The following is a 21,095-nucleotide window of genomic DNA, read 5'->3' as shown; positions in this document are numbered from 1 at the left end:
TCATAAATGGCATGTCTTGAGTGGAACAGAAAGAGGCAAGATTACAGAAAGATTAGCAGGGAGTAGTAGATAACCATGGATTCAACCATTATGTCAAATGCATATCTATTCACATAATCTGCTGAATGTTTGTGGCCAACAGGAAAATAAAGAAACTGACATGTTATGAGCCTCTGAAAGAGATTGTAAGCTTTAATTCTTTCAGAAGCTATGGCTTTAATGGAAATTTGTAAGATGGCCTGATATTAGACAATAGACTGGTACTGAATAAGAGACTTATTGAAGGGTCCACTCTGTACCTAATATCAGTTGAATTTAAATATTTAAATTATTTAATTATTATTAATTAAATAATTGTTAAATTATTTAAATTATTTGAAAAAGAAGTGTTAGTCACTCAGTAATGTCTGATTGCTTGCGACCTTATGGACAGGTCTATATGGAGTAGGTTGCCATTTTCTTCTACAGGGGATCTTCCCAACCCAGGTATCCAACCCCTGTCTCTTTTGCCTTCTGCATTGGCAGGAAGGTTCGTTACCCCTGCACCACCTGGAAAGCCCCAAAATTATCACAGTATAAAAGATTACAAATATATCATCATTATATTTTTAAATATTTTTAAAATTGAGAAGAAAACAAAAGGAAATATACTATTCAAGTCTACTTTAAAAGCTTTTCATTTATGAGCATATTCCACAAATACTGAAAATTGGAAAGAATTAAGATGAGAAGAATAATAATAAGAATTAAGATGAGAAATTGACTACAGGAAACTTTCATATAGTACTCTGATGTATTTTGGTGTGAATTTAACAGCTGAAATAAAGGGAGGCTTGGAAACTGTTTTTAGAAATAAGGAACTATTTTTTGATTGGGTCATTTATTTTTCTGGAATTGAGCTGCAGGAGTTGCTTGTATATTTTTTGAGATTAGTTGTTTGTCAGTTGCTTCATTTGCTATTATTCTCTCCCATTCAGAAGGCTGTCTTTTCACCTTGCTTATATTTTCATTTGTTGTGCAGAAGCTTTTAATTTTAATTAAATCCCATTTGTTTATTTTTGCTTTTATTTCCAGAATTCTGGGAGGTGGATCATAGAGGATCCTGCTGTGATTTATGTCAGAGAGTGTTTTGCCTATGTTCTCCTCTAGGAGTTTTATAGTTTCTGGTCTTACATTTAGATCTTTAATCCATTTTGAGTTTATTTTTGTGTGTGGTGTTAGAAAGTGATCTAATTTCATTCTTTTACAAATGGTTGACCAGTTTTCCCAGCACCACGTGTGAAAGAGATTGTCTTGACTCCATTGTATATTCTTGCCTCCTTTGTCGAAGATAAGGTGTCCATAGGTGTGTGGATTTATCTCTGGGCTTTCTATTTTGTTCCATTGATCTATATTTCTGTCTTTGTGCCAGTACCATACTGTCTTGATGACTGTGGCTTTGTAGTAGAGCCTGAAGTCAGGCAAGTTGATTCCTCCAGTTCCATTCTTCTTTCTCAATATTGCTTTGGCTATTCGAGGTTTTTTGTATTTCCGTACAAATCTTGAAATTATTTGTTCTAGTTCTGTGAAAAATATCGCTGGTAGCTTGATAGGGATTGCATTGAATCTGTAGATTGCTTTGGGTAGTATACTCATTTTCACTATATTTATTCTTCCGATCCATGAACATGGTATATTTCTCCATCTATTAGTGTCCTCTCTGATTTCTTTCATCAGTGTTTTATAGTTTTCTATATATAGGTCTAATGGGCCAAAGAGCTAAATAGACATTTCTCCAAAGAAGACATACGGATGGCTAACAAACACATGAAAAGATGCTCAACATCATTCATTATTAGAGAAATGCAAATCAAGACCACAATGAGGTACCACTTCACACCAGTCAGAATGGCTGTGATCCAAAAGTCGGCAAGCAATAAATGCTGGAGAGGGTGTGGAGAAAAGGGAACCCTCTTGAACTGTTGGTGAGAATGCAAACTAGTACAGCCACTATGGAGAACAGTGTGGAGATTCCTTAAAAATTGCAAATAGGACTGCCTTATGACCCAGCAATCCCACTGCTGGGCATACACACTGAGGAAACCACAATAGAAAGAGACACGTGTACCCCAATGTTCATTGCAGCACTGTTTATAATAGCCAGGACATGGAAACAACCTAGATATCCATCAACAGATGAATGGATAAGAAATCTGTGGTACATATACACAATGGAGTATTACTCAGCCATTAAAAAGAATACATTTGAATCAGTTCTAATGAGATGGATGAAACTGGAGCCGATGATACAGAGTGAAATAAGCCAGAAAGAAAAACACCAATACAGTATACTAACACATATATATGGAATTTAGAAAGATGGTAATGATGACCCTGTATGCGAGACAGCAAAAGAGACACAGATGTGTAGAGCAGACTTTTGGACTCTGTGGGAGAGGGAGAGGATGAGATGATTTGGGAGAATGGCATTGAAACATGTATACTATCATGTAAGAAATGAATTGCCAGTCTATGTTTGATGCAGGATACAGGATGTTTGGGGCTGGTGCATGGGATTGATCCAGAGAGATGATATAGGGTAGGAAGTGGGAGGGGGGTTCATGTTTGGGAACTCATGTACACCCGTGGTGGATTCATGTCAATGTATGGCAAAACCAATACAGTATTGTGAAGTAAAATAAAGTAAAAAGAAAAATTAAAAAAAAATAAGGAACTTAAAAAAGTAAAATCAAAGTTAAAATTGCCATTAAAAAAGAAACCCATGACACCAATATGTAGTGGAATATTATTAAAGTCATCTTAGAAAGTAAATACACTAGAAATCAAAACAAACTTATGGTGTACTAGATAAAACAACCAGCATCAGAAATAAAAACAAGGACAAAAAGACTTCTGTTATTTTAGAGTTAAGAGCCTGTGGGCAAGGCCCTCAGTAGATACTGCCAACAAAGGCCCATTACAAGAAGCAACATCCCATGTTGCATAAGAAACAAAAAGCAACTGTGCAGAATTCACACAATTATGCTCTGGGGGCAGTGTTACCCTATTTTTCTCTAAACTTCCAAGAGAGTTTATTTATATTTATAAATATACGTGAACAATAATTCAGCTTTTTTGTTGAAAGAGTTCCACCTTCATTGAACGTCAGGTCTTCAGAGTAAATTTTAAAGGGATTTTCACAGAAAAAAAGAAGGAGGCTAATTAACCAGCTTTAAAAATGAGAGAAAACAAGGAAATTTCATTTAAAATTAAAAAAAAAATGGGTCAAAATATGAACAAATATAGTGAAAAACAATCTTGAAGTAGATAGTAAATTGTAGAAAGCCTGACAGGAAAATGATTTGTTTGCCTTGGTTTGCTAGAACCACTCAAGTATATGGAATTGCCAACATTTCTAAATCCTATCCCAAGTCAAAACTATAACTCATTTGGTGACTCTTCTCAAAAAGATACTTCTTTCATCTCCTGTTAGAACTCCTAAAATATAATAGGTAGAATCTACTTTGAAACTCAACCTTCCCAGTAGTACACTATAGAAAGATTATTTAATTTTTTGAAAAAGTTTTCTTTTTTTTTTCAACTTGATCATTTTATTGCTGTTTGACATTAATATATACATATACTATGCATGATACAAATAAATAAAGGAAAAATCAGAAGAATCATCTATGGTCCTAGAACCCTTAAGGGGAAAAACTCCATGATACAAACAAAATGTGAGGAACAATACGCATATGAATACAGATTAGTTCTCCCAAGATTATCATAATCTTTTCATTTGTCCATGAAATGTTAGGCTAAGCTCTGACATTATTACCAGTATGACACATGTCAATGCCCTGTTGCCTCTCCTAGCTTATTTCTTGATTTATTATTCAAGACTTATTCTCCTTGCCCCAGAGCAATTTCAACCTTAAGAAAATAAACCACAGAATCTTCAATACCTCTACTGGATAACCATTAAATCTGATGGTACCTTATGAAGAATAATCCTATTGCTAACTAAAAACATAGAATATGTTTTAGCTAATTGATTGTAAAAAATTGTTGCTTTCATTCCCTTCTATTACCATCCACAGTCAAAGACTCTCAATTTGTCACATCTATCATCTCTAACCAAAGGATGAGTAATTCACAATTATCTTTCTGAGGTGTAAGAGGTACTCATATACAGATTCTGATATTTTGGAGGCTCTATTAATGTTCTTAAGTATTACTTTTTGTTTTGATGTCTAAAGTAACAATGACAGTCTGAGGAGGCAATAACTAATCTGCAATATCCAATATTCACCTGAATTCAACCAACTCCAATAGCTATAATTGTGGCCTTTTTAAAAGAGCATGCCAAATTACTAAAGATAAAAGTATAAGTATGTATATAGTATATTATGGAATGATTATTACTTGATACTTTCATGATACCAAACAAATTGTTGCAGTAAAGTTACAGGATCATGGTATGTATAGAAAATGCTTCAACAGATAACCATGCTAGACTGATATGTATGACTAAGTTATGTTTATGTAAAAGAAAGAAAAACCCACATCAAAAATTAGGGATATCATTATATACACACAATATACACACAATATGTGGCCTCAATTCAATAAAAATTTGAAAATGATTGAGTTGTTGGGTTTATGAGATTAAAATTTGGCAAAGCCAGAATGGCTGCCTGGTAGCACCAGATACAACTTCAAGTTGACACTTGCTAAAAATTCTCCATGAGACAATCTGTCACAATCAATACAAATTGATCATGATATGAAATATTAATTAGGGAAATTTTTTAGAATAATAGAAGATCTAGTCATCATATGTTGCAACTGTAATCATATAAAAATTGTAATGGTTGTACATAGAATAAAACCATATCCAAAAGAATAATTTGAACATCTGTAAATAGTTTATATAATTGTTTATTAGTTATATAAATATTCTATTAATGGAATTCATATTTTTGAATAGACTTTAAACATTATATTGTCAAAACCACAGCATTTATAGTAGAAAATAGCAGATAACTATAGATATCATATTTCTTATCTAAGATATTCCACATTATCTATCCAGCAGTAAAGGAACACATATTACTGGAATTATTATTATGAATTATGCCTCTTGAGAAACCTATATGCAGGTCAGGAAGCAACAGTTAGAACTGGACATGGAACAATAGACTGGTTCCAAATAGGAAAAGGGGTACATCAAGGCTGTATATTGTCACTCTGCTTATTTAACTTATATGCAGAGTACATCATGAGAAACCCTGGGCTGGAAGAAGCACAAGCTAGAATCAAGATTGCCAGGAGAAATATCAATAACCTCAGATATGCAGATGACACCACCCTTATGGCAGAAAGTGAAGAGGAACTAGAAAGCCTCTTGATGAAAGTGAAAGTGGAGAGTGAAAAAGTTGGCTTAAAGCTCAACATTCAGAAAACTAAGATCATGGCATCTGGTCCCATCACTTCATGGGAAATAGATGGGGAAACAGTGGAAACAGTGGCAGACTTTATTTTGGGGGGCTCCAAAATCACTGCAGATAGTGACTGCAGCCATGAAATGAAAAGATGCTTACTCCTTGGAAGAAAAGTTATGACCAACCTAGATAGCATATTGAAAAGCAGAGACATTTCTTTGCCAACAAAGGTCCGTCTAGTCAAGGCTATGGTTTTTCCAGTGGTCATGTATGGATGTGAGAGTTGGACTGTGAAGAAAGCTGATCGCAGAAGAATTAATGCTTTTGAACTGTGGTGTTGGAGAAGACTCTTGAGAGTCCCTTGGACTGCAAGGAGATCCAACCAGTCCATTCTGAAGGAGATCAGCCCTGAGTGTTCTTTGGAAGGAATGATGCTGAAGCCGAAACTCCATTACTTTGGCCACCTGATGCAAAGAGTTGACTCATTGGAAAAGACCCTGATGCTGGGAGAGATTGAGGGCAGGAGGAAAAGGGGACAACAGAGGATGAGATAGCTGGATGGCATCACCAACTCGATGGACGTGAGTTTGAGTGAACTCCAGAATATAGTGATGGACAGGGAGGCCTGGCGTGCTGTGATTCATGGGGTCGCAAAGAGTCGGACACGACTGAGTGACTGAACTGAACTGAATGGGGCTGGATGCCATGACCTTTTGTATTTTTTAATATTTAGTCTTAAGCAGGCTCTTTCTTCCTTCACCCTCATTAAGAGGTTCTTTAGTTCCTCTTTGGTTTCTGCCATTAGAGTAGTATCATCTGCAAATCTGACGTTACTGATGTTTCTCCCACCTACCTTGATTCTAGCTTGTAATTCATTCAGTTCGGATTTCTCATGATGTGCTCAGTGTATAATTTAAACAAACAGGGTGACAGCAGACGGCCCTGTCATACTCCTTTCTTGATCTTGAAATAATCAGTTGTTCCCTACAGGGGTTCTAACTGTTGTTTCTTGACCTGCATACAGGTTTCTCAGGAGACAGGTATAATGGTCTGGTATTCCCAACTCTCTGAGAGCTTTCCACAGTCAAGATCCACACAGTCAAAGGATTTAGCATAATGGATGAAAGAGAGAGTATTTGTCATGATCCACACAGTCAAAGGATTTAATATAATTGATGAGAGTTGTTTTTTTTTTTTTTCCCTGAAAATCTCTTGCTTTACAATCCAGCGAATGTTGGCAATTTGATCGTTAGTTCTTCTTCATTTTCTAAATCCAGCGATGCTTAGACCAAATTGTGAAATTAGCTTAAAATGGGTGTCAAATCTTTCTATCAAATGAAAATGCAAAAGGATGAAGAAAATAAAACATAAAAAAATAATGACTCCACTGGTTCTCTATTCCCAGACTAAAAATAATACAATAATTCATCTTTAGGGGTATGCTTTGTACACCATCACCACTTACCATACGGTTAAATTGTAGACTCTAAGGGGAAGTCTGAATACCATTTTTTGAAGACTGGAATTTGTATTTGCTTTGTTTGTTGCTTCTTTTGCCTTCTACTTTTGCCATGTTGTAAGATTACTGTCTGATTAATGGGATACATTAGCACCAACACAGCATCTGGCTATCAGTGAAAACTTGCATTCACCATTTCCTTGATGAAAGTACAAGCAAATGAAATAAATCATAAATGCCATTAACCTTGTCAAGTTCAGATTTCAATGTATTTTTTAAAAATTTAATGTCTATCTGTATGACAAAATTTAAGCTCCTACTGATGAGTCCAAAATAACTGAAAATGCTTAATGGTCTAAGAAACAGAAATATCATAGAGCAATATTGATTATAATTACTATATACTATTTATAAAATAAAGTGATATTAAATAATTTAGAAGACAATACTACCTGGAAAGAGCTTATAAAAAAGTTTGGATGTACAGTCTGTAATTCTCTATATTCTCAATGATCCCATAGTTATCATAAAATAATAAGTCATACCAGTCTGGGAAAGTCATTGTGTTAAGCTCAACATAATACAAACATGAATTAGACATGAGCCTTAATTTAAGGAACTCAAAGTTTAGTCAGAGACACATTGACATATAAAATGTATTGGACTATAAATTGTAAGTGCTATAATAAAACTATAAAAATGGGTGTCAACAGAAGAAGAGAGTTATTTATTTTTTCTGGTTTATGCATTCTTACTTCTGGTTTGTTACTACAGTGTCTGAATTAATATTTTTCAATGTCAATTTCACAGCACAATTACTTGGGGGTAATTTGTAAAAAAGGCAAATGTCCCACAACTAGAATTATGAAGATAGTCTCTTCAATAAATGGTGTTCAAAAACTGGATGGCCACATGTAAAATAATAAAATGACCTTTGTTTTACACCATACACAAAAATTAACTCTAAATGGATTAAAGATTTGAACATAAGATCTGAAAACTATAAAACTCCTTGAAGAAAACACAAGCAGGAATCTCCTTGATAGTGGTATTGGAAACTACTTTTTTTTGAGGGGGGGGTGGATTTTACATCAAAAACAAAAGCAATCAAAGTGAAAGTAAACAAATGTAACTACATCAAACTACAAAGCTTCTTAACAGCAAAGGAAATTGTCAACAAAACAAAAATACAATATATAGACTCAGAAAATATTGGCAAATCATGCATCTAATAAGAAATTAATAACAAGCTTCCCAGTTGGCTCAGTGGTAAAGAATCCACCTGCCAATCAGGAGATGTGGCTTTGATCCCTGGGTCAGTAAGATCCTCTGGAGAAGGAAATGGAAACACACACCAGAATTCTTGCCTGGAAAATCCTATGGACAAAGGAGACTGATGGGCTACATTCCATAGAGTTGTAAAGAGTCAGACAGGACTTAGTGACTAAATAACAACAACTCAAAATATAAAAAGAACTCACAACACAACAGCTAAAAAATAAACAATTTAATTAAAAAATGAGCAGACTATTTTTTTATGTCTAAAAAAGAGATATTTTCCCCAAGATATACAGATGGCTAACAAGTACAGGAAAAAGTGCTCAAGATGACTAGTTATCAGGGAAATGAAAATCAAAACCATAAGGAGATATGACTTCACACCTGTTAAAATGGCTGTTATTAAAAAGACAGGAGATAAAAAAGTGTTGGCAAGAATGTGGAGAAAAAGGAACCCTTGAGCACTATCAGTAGGAAAGTAAATTGTTGCAGCCACTATGGAAAACAGTATGCAGAGTCCTCAAAATATTAAAAGAGAAATATCATATGACCTAGCAATTCCTTTACTGCATATTTATCCAAAGAAAACAAAAACACTAACTGGCAAAGGTATATGCAACCTTATTTTCATTGGAGCATTATTCATAATAGCCATAATATAGATGCAACCTAAGGGTCCAGCAATAAATAAATGGATAAGGAATATTCATCCAGAATACTTTTTACCCAGAAAAAAAGAAATTTTGCTGCTTGTGACATTGATTCACCTGGTGAGCATTATGCTGAGAGAAATAAGTCAGACAGAAAGACAAGTATTACCATGTAATGTCATTTACATGTGGAGTCTAAAAAATAAAAACAAACTCATAGACATAGAGAACATATTTGTGGTTACCAGAGGCAGGAGCAGATATGTGTGTAAAATGGGTAAAGGGAGTCTAAAGCTACAAATTTCCAGTTATAAAATATATAAGTGCCAAGGATGTAATATACAGCGTGGTAACTATAGTTATTAACACGGTATTGTATATTTCAAAGTTGCTAAGAGACAAGATTTTAAAATGTCTCATCACAAGGGAAAAAAATTGTTAATAATGTTGTTGGTGGATGTTAACTAATTTTATTGTAGTGATCATTTTACAATATATACAAGTATATATATACAAGTATCAAATCATTATGTTGTACACCTTGATAGAAGAAATATTCACCTATTGAGTTATATGGAAGTCATTATGGCTTATACATTATTTAAACTGAACTTTATGATAACTAGAACACACTGTATTGTACTCTGTCATACATGGCACTGTACAGATGCTTTAATCATTATGGACAAGAATGCATTTTAAAAAATTAAGATGGCATGACTGTGGTTCAAGTGCCCAGAATAGATCTGAGTGGCCATTTTGGATGTGGTTTAAGACATGTATCTACATTACTGATAACATGAATTTTCTGAACTATATCAGACAAGAATAATACAAGTCATTCTCAAAACAGTATCTGCTAGCAGCTGCCAGTTACAATCTTATAGTCTCAAGAGCTCCTTTTGTAATAATGTAAAATCTTCAACCCCAAACAATCTCTCCTTAAAAAACATTCTTAATGATCAGTTTCAATCCTAGTTCTTGACCACATCTTATGTGATTTTGGTTTTTGCCTTTATAATTACATTTTATAGCTCACTGGACAACAAGCACTTCTCAAATCTGTGTCTCTTGGGTTATACTCTTCAGGTTGGCTCAAATAAAGGCCTTTTTTTTCCTTACTGATTATTTTTGTTGACAATCTGAATCTAATAATTTATATATCAATTATACCTCATTATTTTTGAAAAAGCATACAGATACACAAAGAGAACTCAATTAATATTAGGAAGACCACAAAATATAAAGTTCAGTTGGCAAACATTGAAGCTTTAACAACTGAATAGTGATGCCAGCAGTTCACGCCCATCTAATGCTTGTACTGACTGGTTCCAAGTTCTGGGTTTCAACAGACTGGCGTGGAAGGGAAATGGCAGGAGACTCACCAGATTGTGCAGTATCTTCCTGAGAGGCTCCAACTCATGCTTACCCAGCTGGCTTTTCTGTAGGGGCCAAAAGGTGCTCCCTGCCCACTTCACAGAGCCTACCACATAGAGTTGCATTCTGCCATCGTGAAGATTAGGTTCTCCATTTTCCTGGGACTGAACAGAGCAGACACCTGGGACAAAGAGCAGAAAACCATCAGCTCATGTGTGTGTGCACAGGTACCCATATTCATACATGTGAACACCTATATTTATGCATGATCAGTTCAGTTAGTTCAGTCACTTAGTAGTGTCCAACCCTTTGTGACCCCATGAACCACAGCATGACAGGCCTCCTTGTCCATCACCATCTCCCAGAGTTCACTCAAATTCACGTCCATCAAGTCCGTGATGCCATCCAGCCATCTCATCCTCGGTCGTCCCCCTCTCCTCCTGCCTCCAATCCCTCCCAGCATCAGAGTCTTTTCCAATGAGTCAACTCTTCTCATGAGGTGGCCAAAGTACTGGAGTTTCAGCTTCAGCATCATTCCTTCCAAAGAAATCCCAGGGTTGATCTCCTTCAGAATGGACTGATTGGATCTCCTTGCAGTCCAAGGGACTCTGAAGAGTTTTCTCGAACACCACAGTTCAAAAGCATCAATTCTTCGGCGCTCAGCCTTCTTCACAGTCCAACTCTCACATCCATACATGACCAATGGAAAAACCATAGCCTTGACTAGACGGACCTTAGTTGGCAAAGTAATGTCTCTGCTTTTGAATATGCTATCTAGGTTGGTCATAACTTTTCTTCCAAGGAGTAAGCATCTTTTCATTTCATGGCTGCAGTCACTATCTGCAGTGATTTTGGAGCCCCCCAAAATAAAGTCTGACACTGTTTCCACTGTTTCCCCATCTGTTTCCCATGGAGTGATGGGACCGGATGCCATGATCTTCGTTTTCTGGATGTTGAGCTTTAAGTCAACATTTTCACTCTCCTCTTTTACTTTCATCAAGAGGATTTTTAGTTCCTCTTCACTTTCTGCCATAAGGGTGGTGTCATCTGCATATCTGAGGTTATTGATATTTCTCCCGGCAATCTTGATTCCAGCTTGTGTTTCTTCCAGTCCAGCGTTTCTCATGATGTACTCTGCATATAAGTTCAATAGGCAGTGTGACAATATATAGCCTTGACGTACTCTTTTTTCTATTTGGAACCAGTCTGTTGTTCCATGTCCAGTTCTAACTGTTGCTTCCTGACCTGCATATAGGTTTCTCAACAGGCAGGTTAGGTGATCTGGTATTCCCATCTCTTTCAGAATTTTCCACAGTTTATTGTGAACCACACAGTCAAAGGCTTTGGCATAGTTAATAAATCAGAAACAGATGTTTTTCTGGAACTCTCTTGCTTTTTCCATGATCCAGCGGATGTTGGAAATTTGATCTCTGGTTCCTCTGCCTTTTCTAAAACCAGCTTGAACATCAGGGAGTTCATGGTTCATGTATTGTTGGATCCTGGCTTGGAGAATTTTGAGCACTACTTTACTAGCATGTGAGATGAGTGCAATTGTGCAGTAGTTTGAGCATTCTTTTGCATTGCCTTTCATTGGAATTGGAATGAAAACTGACCTTTTCCAGTTCTGTGGCCACTGCTGAGTTTTCCAAATTTGCATATTGAGTGTAGCACTTTCACAGCATCATCTTTCAGGATTTGAAACAGCTCAACTGGAATTCCATCACCTCCACTAACTTTCTTCGTAATGATGCTTTCTAAGACCCATTTGACTTCACATTCCAAGATGTCTGGCTCTAGATTAGTGATCACCTCATCATAATCAGGGAAGTTTAAACTTAGAAAGATCTGGAAAACTGACTGCATTTTGATTTTTCTCCCCGGAGGAAAATTCACCCTTAACTTGTTGGCTATGTACCCATTTCTAGGGAAAAAGATATTAATCATGTTTTTCTTAATGTCAGTGCTTAAATAAAGGAAGAAATAGCAAGTATTTAACTATAAGAATGGGGGCTTCCCACGTGGTGCTAGTGGTAATGAAACTGCCTGCCAATGCAGAAGAGACAAGAGATATGGGTTCAATCCCTGAGTTGCAATTGGCAAACCACTCCAGTATTCTTGCCTGGATAATCCCATAGACAGAGGAGGCTGGTGGGCTATATAGTCCAGTCCATAGTGTCACAAAGAGTTGGACATGACTGAAGCTGCTTTAACACACAGTCTTAAAAATAAAATATTGCAATACAGAGGGCTGAAAATTTACCTGGGATACACAACAAAAAATAGAAAAGATAAACAGGCTATAACCAGAATAATGAGTCACTGGTAGGGAGTGAAGACAGGTATTGTGAAAGATTCCAAGTGATTTTACTATATGCAGCAAAGATTAAAACATTCCTTTCATCAGTTTCTTCTCTAACTTCCCTGCGACTTTCCTGGTGGCTCAAATGGTAAAGAATCCACCTTCAATGAGGGAGACCTAGGTTCAGTCCCTGGGTTAGGAAGGTCCCCTGGAGAAAGAAATGGAAACCCACTCCAGTAATTCTTGCCTAGAGAATTCCATGCGCAGAGAAACCTGGCAGGCTACAGTTCATGAGTCACAAAAAGTTGGACATGACTGAGCAACTAACATACTTCTCTAACTTAAACCTGGTTTTCATCTCATGACAATGTTACCCTGAAATCACTCTTAAGGGGTAACCACTCTATTTGCCATTTAAATGTCTTTTTTTAAAAACTATAGCTGAATTACAATATTAGTTTCAGGGATACAACATAGTGTTGCAATATTTTTAAACATTACAAAATGGTCACCATCATGAGTTTAACTACTATCTATCACCATACAAAAATATTAGAATCTTATTAACTATATTTCCTATGCTGTTCATTATATTGTCATAACTAATTTATTTTAAAATTGGAATTTTGTATCTCCTAACCATCTTCCTAACCATATCAGAAAGATCTGATAGATAGAGTGCCTGATGACCTATGGACTGAGGTTCGTGACATTGTATAGGAGACAGGGATCAAGACCACCTCCATGGAAAAGAAATGTAAAAAAGGAAAATGGATGTCTGGGGAGGCCATACACATAGCTGTGAAAATAAGATAAGCAAAAAGCAAAGGAGAAAAGGAAAGGTATAAGCATCTGAATGCAGCGTTACAAAGAGTAGCAAGGAGAGATAAGAAAGACTTCCTCAGCGATCAATGAAAGAAATAGAGGAAAACAACAGAATGGGAAAGACTAGAGATCTCTTCAAGAAAATTAGAGATACCAAGGGAACATTTCATCCAAAGATGGGCTCGATAAAGGACAGAAATGGTCTGGACCTAACAGAAGCAGAAGATATTAAGAAGAGGTGGCAAGAAAATACAGAAGAACTGTACAAAAAAGATCTTCACGATGAAGGTAATCACAGTGGTGTGATCACTCACCTAGAGCCAGACATCCTGGAATGTGAAGTCAAGTGGGCCTTAGAAAGCATCACTATGAACAAAGCTAGTGGAGGTGATGGAATTTGAGTGGAGATATTTCAAATCCTGAAAGATGATGCTGTGAAAAGTTGCACTCAATTTGCCAGCAAATTTGGAAAATTCAGCAGTGGCCACAGGACTGGAAAAGGTCAGTTTTCATTCCAATCCCAAAGAAAGGCAATGCAAAAGAATGCTCAAACTACTGCACAATTGCACTCATCTCACATGCTAGTAAAGTAATGCTCAAAATTCTCCAAGCCAGGCTTCAGCAATACGTGAACCATGAACTTCCAGATGTTCAAGCTGGTTTTAGAAAAGGCAGAGGAACCAGAGATCAAATTTCCAACATCCTCTGGATCATCGAAAAAGCAAGAGAGTTCCAGGAAAACATCTTTTTGTGCTTTATTGACTATGTCAAAGCCTTTGACTGTGTGGATCACAATAAACTGTGGAAAATTCTTCAAGAGATGGGAATACCAGACCACCTGACCTGCCTCTTGAGAAACCTGTATGCAGGTCAGGAAGCAACAGTTAGAACTGGACATGGAACAACAGACTGTTTCCAAAAAGTAAAGGAGTACGTCAAGGCTGTATATTGTCACCCTGCTTATTTAACTTATATGCAGAGTACATCATGAGAAACGCTGGACTGGAAGAAGCACAAGCTGGAATCAAGATTGCCGGGAGAAATATCAATAACCTCAAATATGCAGATGACACCACCCTTATGGCAGAAAGTGAAGAGGAACTAAAAAGCCTCTTGATGAAAGTGAAAGAGGAGAGTAAAAATTTGGCTTAAAGCTCAACATCCAGAAAATGAAGATCATGGCATCTGGTCCCATCACTTCATGGGAAATAGATGGGAAAACAGCGGAAACAGTGTCAGACTTCATTTATTTATTGGCTTTAAAATCACTGCAGATGGTGATTGCAGCAATGATATTAAAAAGTCCTTACTCCTTGGAAGGAAAGTTATGACCAACCTAGATAGCATATTCAAAAGCAGAGACATTAATTTGCCAACAAAGGTCTGTCTAGTCAAGGCTATGGTTTTTCCATTGGTCATGTATGGATGTGAGAGTTGGACTGTGAAGAAAGCTGGGCACCAAAAAAATTGATGTTTTTGAACTGTGGTGTTGGAGAAGACTCTTGAGAGTCCTTGAACTGTAAGGAGATCCAACCAGTCCATTCTAAACGAGATCAGTCCTGGTTTTTCATTGGAAGGACTGATGCTAAAGCTGAAACTCCAATACTTTGGCCAGCTCATGCGAAGTGTTAGCTCATGCGAAGTGTTGTCTCATTGGAAAAACCCTGATGCTGGGAGGGATTGGGGGTAGGAGGAGAAGGGGATGACATGATGAGATGGCTGGATAGCATCACCAACTCGATGAACATGAGTTTGTGTAAACTCCGGGAGTTGGTGATGGACAGGGAGGTCTTTCGTGCTGCGATCTTGGGGTTGCAAAGAGTCGGACACAACTGAGTGAGGGAACTTACCTGAAGGTAGTTCTATTTTTAGAGTTTTTGAGAAAGCTCCATACAGTTTTCCACAGTGGCTGCATCAGTTTGTACTCCCACCATTTTACAAGGGTTCCCTTTATTCCACATCTTCTCAAATATTTGTTTTTTGTGTGTTTTCTTTAATTGTAGTCATTTTGACAGGTGTGAAATGGTCTCATTATGGCTTTCATTTGCATTCCCTGATGATTTGCAATGTTGTGCAACTGTTCATCAATATATAAAAATCTTTGCATTTGTATACATTAACAGCAAATTATCAGAAAGAGAAATTGAGGAAATAATCCCATTTACCATCACATCAAAAAGTGAATATAATACCCAGGAGTATACCTATCTAGGAGCCAAATGACCTTTACTTGGGAAACTATAAGATACTGATTAAAGAAATTGAAGATGACACAAACAGATGGAAAGATATATCATGTTCTTGGATTTGAACATGATGTTTGGATAACACAATATGAATCAATATTGTTAAAATGATGATGCTACCCAAGGGAGTCTACAGATTCAATGAAATCCCTGACAAATTACCAATGGCATTTTTTCACAGAACAAGTACATATGAATCTGTACAAAACACAAAAGTCAAAGCAGTCTTAAGAAAGAAGAACAGAGCTGGAGAAATCATGCTTCTTGAAGTCAGACGGAACTGCAAAGCTATAATAATCAAAATAGTATGATACTGATACACAAAAATAAATCAATGGAACAGGATAGAGAGATCAGAAATAAATCCATGCACTTATGGTCAATTAATCTATGACACAGAAGGCAAGAATACAAAATGGAGAAAAGACAGCTTTGTCAATAAATAGTGCTGGGAAAACTAGAAAACTACATGTGAAAGCCAAAGATGGAGGAACTCTATACAGTCAGCAAAAACAAAACCAGGAACTCTATACACTCAACAAAAACAAAATCTGGGGCTCAGTTAGGAATTCCTTATTGCAAAATTCAGACTTAAATTGAAGAAAGTAGGGAAAACCAATAAGTCATTCAGGTATGGCCTAAATCAGATCCCTTATAATAATACAGTGGAAGTGACAACCAGATTCAAGGGATTAGATCTGATAGATAAAGTGCCCGAAGAACTATGGATGGAGGTTCATAACTTTCTACAGGAGTTGGTGATCAAAAACATCCCCAAGAAAAAGAAATGCAAGAAGGCAAAATGATTATCTGAGGAGGCCTTACAAATGGCTGAAAGAAGAGAAGCAAAAGATAAAGGGGAAAAAGAAAGATATATCTATCTGAATGCAGAGTTCCAAAGAGAGCAAGGAGAGATAAGAAAGCCTTCCAAAGGGATCAGTGAAAGAGACAGAGGAAAACAATACAATGGGAAAGACTAAAATCTCTTCAGGAAAATTAGAGATACCCAGATAATATTTTATGCAATGTTGGGCACAATAAAGGACAGAAACTGTATGAAACTAACAGAGAAGATGTTAAAAGAGATAGCAAGAATACACAGAAGAACTATAGAAAAAACATCTTAATGACCCACATGACCACAATGGTGTGATCACTCACCTAGAGCCAGATATCTAGAGTGTGAAGTGAAGTGAATTGGGCTTTAGGAAGCAGAAGCATCACACAAACAAAGCTAATGGGGGTGATGGAATTTGAGCTGAGCTATTTCAAAAACTAAAAGTTGATGCTGTTAAAGTGTTGCACTCAATATGCCAGCAAATTTGGAAAACTCAGTAGTGGCCACAGGACTGGAAAAGGTCAGTTTTCATTCTAATACCAAAGAAAAGCAATGCAAAAGAATGCTCAAACTCCCACACAATCGCACTCATCTCCAACACTAGATTACTAAAGTAATGCTCAAAATTCTCCAAGCCAGGCTTCAACAGTAAATGAACCATGAACGTCCAGATGTTCAAGCTGGATTTAGAAAAGGCACAGGAACCAGAGATCAAATTGCCAGCATCCATTGGATCACTGAAAAAACAAGAGAGTTCCCTAAAAACATCTACTTCTGCTTTAACTATGCCTAAACCTTTGACTGTGTGCACCACAACAAACTGTGGAAAATTCTTCAAGAGATGGGAATACAAGACCACCTGACCTGCCTCTTGAGAAATCTGTATGCAGGTCAAGGAGCAACAGTTAAAACTGGACATGACCTGGTTCCAAATAGGGAAAGGAGTATATCAAGTCTGGATATTTTCACCCTGCTTATTTAACTTCCATGCAGAATCCATCATGTAAAATGCTGGTCTGGATGAAGCACAAACTGGGATCAAGATTACTGGGAAAAAGATCAATAACCTCAGATATGCAGATGACATCACCCTTATGGTAGAAAATGAAGAAGAACTAAAAGTCTCTTGATGAAAGTGAAAGAGGAGAGTGAAAAAGTTGGCTGAAAACTCAACATTCAAAAAGCTAAGGTCATGGCATCCAGTCCAATCACATCATGGCAAATAGATGGGAAAACAATGCCAACACTGACAGACTTTATTTTCTTGGGCCCAAAAATCACTGTAGATGATGACTGCAACCATGAAATGAAAAGACACTTGCTCCTTGGTAGAAAAGCTATGACAAACATAGACAGCGTACTAAAAAGCAGAGACATTATTTTGCTGACAATGTCCATATAGCCAAAGTTATGGTTTTTCCAGTCTTAATGTTAGAATGTAAGAGCTGGATCATACAGAACACTGAGCATGGAAGAATTGATACTTTTGAACTGTGATGTTGGAGAAGACTCTTGAGGGTCCCTTGGACTTCAAGGAGATCAAACCAGTCAACCCTAAAGGAAATCAGTCCTGAATATTCATTGTAAGGATTGACGTTGAAGCTGAAGTTACAGTACTTTGGCAAACTTATGTGAAGTGCTGACTCATTAGAAAAGGCTCTGATGCTAGGGAAGATTGAAGGCAGGAGGAGAAGGAAACGAGATAGGACAAGATGGATGGATGGCATCATCGACTTGATGGATATGAGTTTGAACAAGTTCCAAGAGATGGCGAAGGACAGGGGAGCCTAGGGTGCTGCAATCTATGTGTTCACAAAGAGCTGGATACCACCGAGTGACTGAACAACATGTAAAAAATGAAGAATAAAATTTGAACTTTCTCTAACACCATATGCAAAATGGATTAAACTTCTGAAAGTAAGGCCAAACACTATAAAACTCTTAGAGTAAAACATAGGCAGAAGACTCCCTGACATAAATTTGCAGCAAAATCTTTCTTAATCCACTTCCTAGAGCAATGGAAATAAACAAAAATAAACAAGTGGGACTTAGTTAAACTTAGTGTTAAAAGCATTTCTAATTGATATCCTGATCACCCTCAAATAATGCTACTTTCGGTCAAAGTAAAATGCCAGTAAAAGTCAACATCACTTTTTTCAATTGTTCCATTGGAAAAAAATCTTTATCAGTCTTTATTCCTGTCTTTTTCATGCATTTCATTTCTAGGCTGTAAGCAGTTTTACTAGCTTTACAGATAATGTTTTTTATCTAGAATCTAACCACTCTCTACCACTTCAACTACTACCAATCCAGTTAAGTCAACATTCTCTAGACTAGAAACCATAGCCTCTAATCAGTTCCCCTCCTTCCATCCTTTTCCCATTGTAAACTATTTTCTAAGTTGTGAGAGGAGTCATTCTTTCTAAACTGCAAATCCAATCATGCCACTCTTCTGTACAAAACATTGCAAAGTGTTAGAGAAGAAAATAATAATGCTAATTCCAAATTTTCCTATTTGTCTCAGTAAAAGGCATGGTTTTTTTTTTTTTCAGTGGACCAACTTTAGTTAAAGTAATGCTAGATGCCACAGCAAACAGTGCCAGAAAAGTATCAAGGCTTAAATAAAATAAATGTTTACTTTCGATTCTCTAAGTTTTAAAACATACGTTCCTGACTAGAAGATATTTTCCTTGCCCATGGCAGTTCAGGGCCATAACCTCAATTTTGTGTCTCCAGCCTCTTAAGCATATGGCTTCCATGGTCACCATGCTTTTCTGTCTCATGTCAGTAAATGAGGAAAGGGTATGATGATCAAAAGTCTTGGGAAGGAACACATTACCTCATTTCCTGTTCTGTTGGATGCAAGTCTTATGACCACATCTGACCCAAATAACACTGAGAAATATATAGTCTTTATGATCCATCAGAAGAAGAATGCATTTTGGTAAGGAAACCATTTGTAACAAAGTAGTCAGGACCTTGTGATCTGGCTTACTCTCACCTCTCTGATATGAATTCCTACCATTCTCCCTTTTGGACTTTCAGTTCTGTATGGTTGCCTTTTTATAGTCCTCAAACAATGTGAATGTGTTTGATGCCATTGTGTTTAGTTCTCCCTTTGTCTTGAGTGCCCATCTCCAGATTCACCCTTAGGTATGTACATTCCTCAGTTCAGCTCAGTCACTCAGTCTTGTCTGACTCTTTGCAACCCCGTGGACTGCAGCATACCAGGCTTCCCTATTCATCACCAACTCCAGGAGCTTGCTCAAACACAAGTCCATTGAGTCAGTGATGCCATCCAACCATCTCATCCTCTGTCGTCCCCTTCTCCTCCTGCCTTCAATCTTTCTCAGCATCAGGGTCATTTCAAGAGTCAGTTCTTCACATCAGGTGGCCAAAGTATTGGACTTTCAGCTACAGTGTCAGTCCTCCCAATGAATATGCAGGGTTGATTTCCTTTAGGACTGACTGGTTTGATCTCCTTGCAGTTGAAGGGACATTCAAGAGTCTTCTCCAGCACCACAGTTCTAAAGCATCAATTCTTTGGCACTCATATTTCTTTATGGTTCAACTCTCACATCCATACCTGACTTCTGGAAAAACCATAGCTTTGACTAGATGGACCTTTGTCAGCAAAGTAAAGTCTTTGATTTTTAATACAGTCTAGGTTTGTCATACACTCCTTAGATGTCACCTAATCAGCAAGACCTTCTCTGATTCTCTGTTGAATATAAACTAGAAATTATAACCACCAATATTCCCTACTACTTCCTATTGTTATTTTTTTTCTGTAGAGCTTATGTTTATTTATTTATTGTTTTATTTATCTCCTCCTGCTTTATCTACAATCCTGCTTTAGCTACAATCTACATTAATAATATATTAACCATTCACTAAATTCTTACTAAAATTATAGATTAATTGGTGTACCAATGACCTGATTTTTCCAATCTCAATATATCATTTTGGACATCTCAATTTTCTAATTACTACAAATATAAGGCTATCTCTCCAATGGCATCTGTAGATACCAGTGTGACAGCTTCTCCTTCAGTTTTTCATACAATTGTTAAAAAAGTACAATGGCTGTAGTTTTAAGTTGGCTGAAATGGCCAAGGATTGAGATGGTTAACAGAGTTGAGATTAAGGCAGATTAAATATATAATTGTGAAATCAGTTATTTGTTTTAAACTAAAACTTGCCCCAAATTCCTTTGTAGACCAATTTGCTAGGTTTCATAAGCCTATTTACTAAAGCAAAGAATCCTAAGTAATCAAAAAACCACAAGTATAGTCCACAAGTATGTGATGTAGATGTCCATGTGTGAAAGAATACATTTGTTTTTTTGTTTGTTTGTTTTGATTTTTGTTTTTTTGTGGTAGGGAGGTAGATACATCTTTTTCTGATGGTTTTTCTAGTTTATATTGAAATACAGGATTTTTTAAGTGATAAAATTTACTGTAATACAAATTCACATTTTTATATTATGTGGTAAAATAACTGACCACAGTATACTGGAGAATATATGTGTGTGTGTGTATATATATATATACAGATCCCCTGGAGAAGGAAATGGCAACCCACTCCAGTATTCTTGCCTGGTGAATCCCATGGATGGAGGAGCCTGGTGGGCTACAGTCCACAGGGTCACAAAGAGTCGGACACGACTGAGTGACTTCACTTCACTTCACTTCACTTCA

Source organism: Oryx dammah, unplaced genomic scaffold (assembly GCF_014754425.2).
Source record: "Oryx dammah isolate SB20612 unplaced genomic scaffold, SCBI_Odam_1.1 HiC_scaffold_2, whole genome shotgun sequence".
In the NCBI taxonomy this organism is placed as follows: Eukaryota; Metazoa; Chordata; class Mammalia; order Artiodactyla; family Bovidae; genus Oryx; species Oryx dammah.
This window is presented reverse-complemented; position numbering follows the sequence as displayed.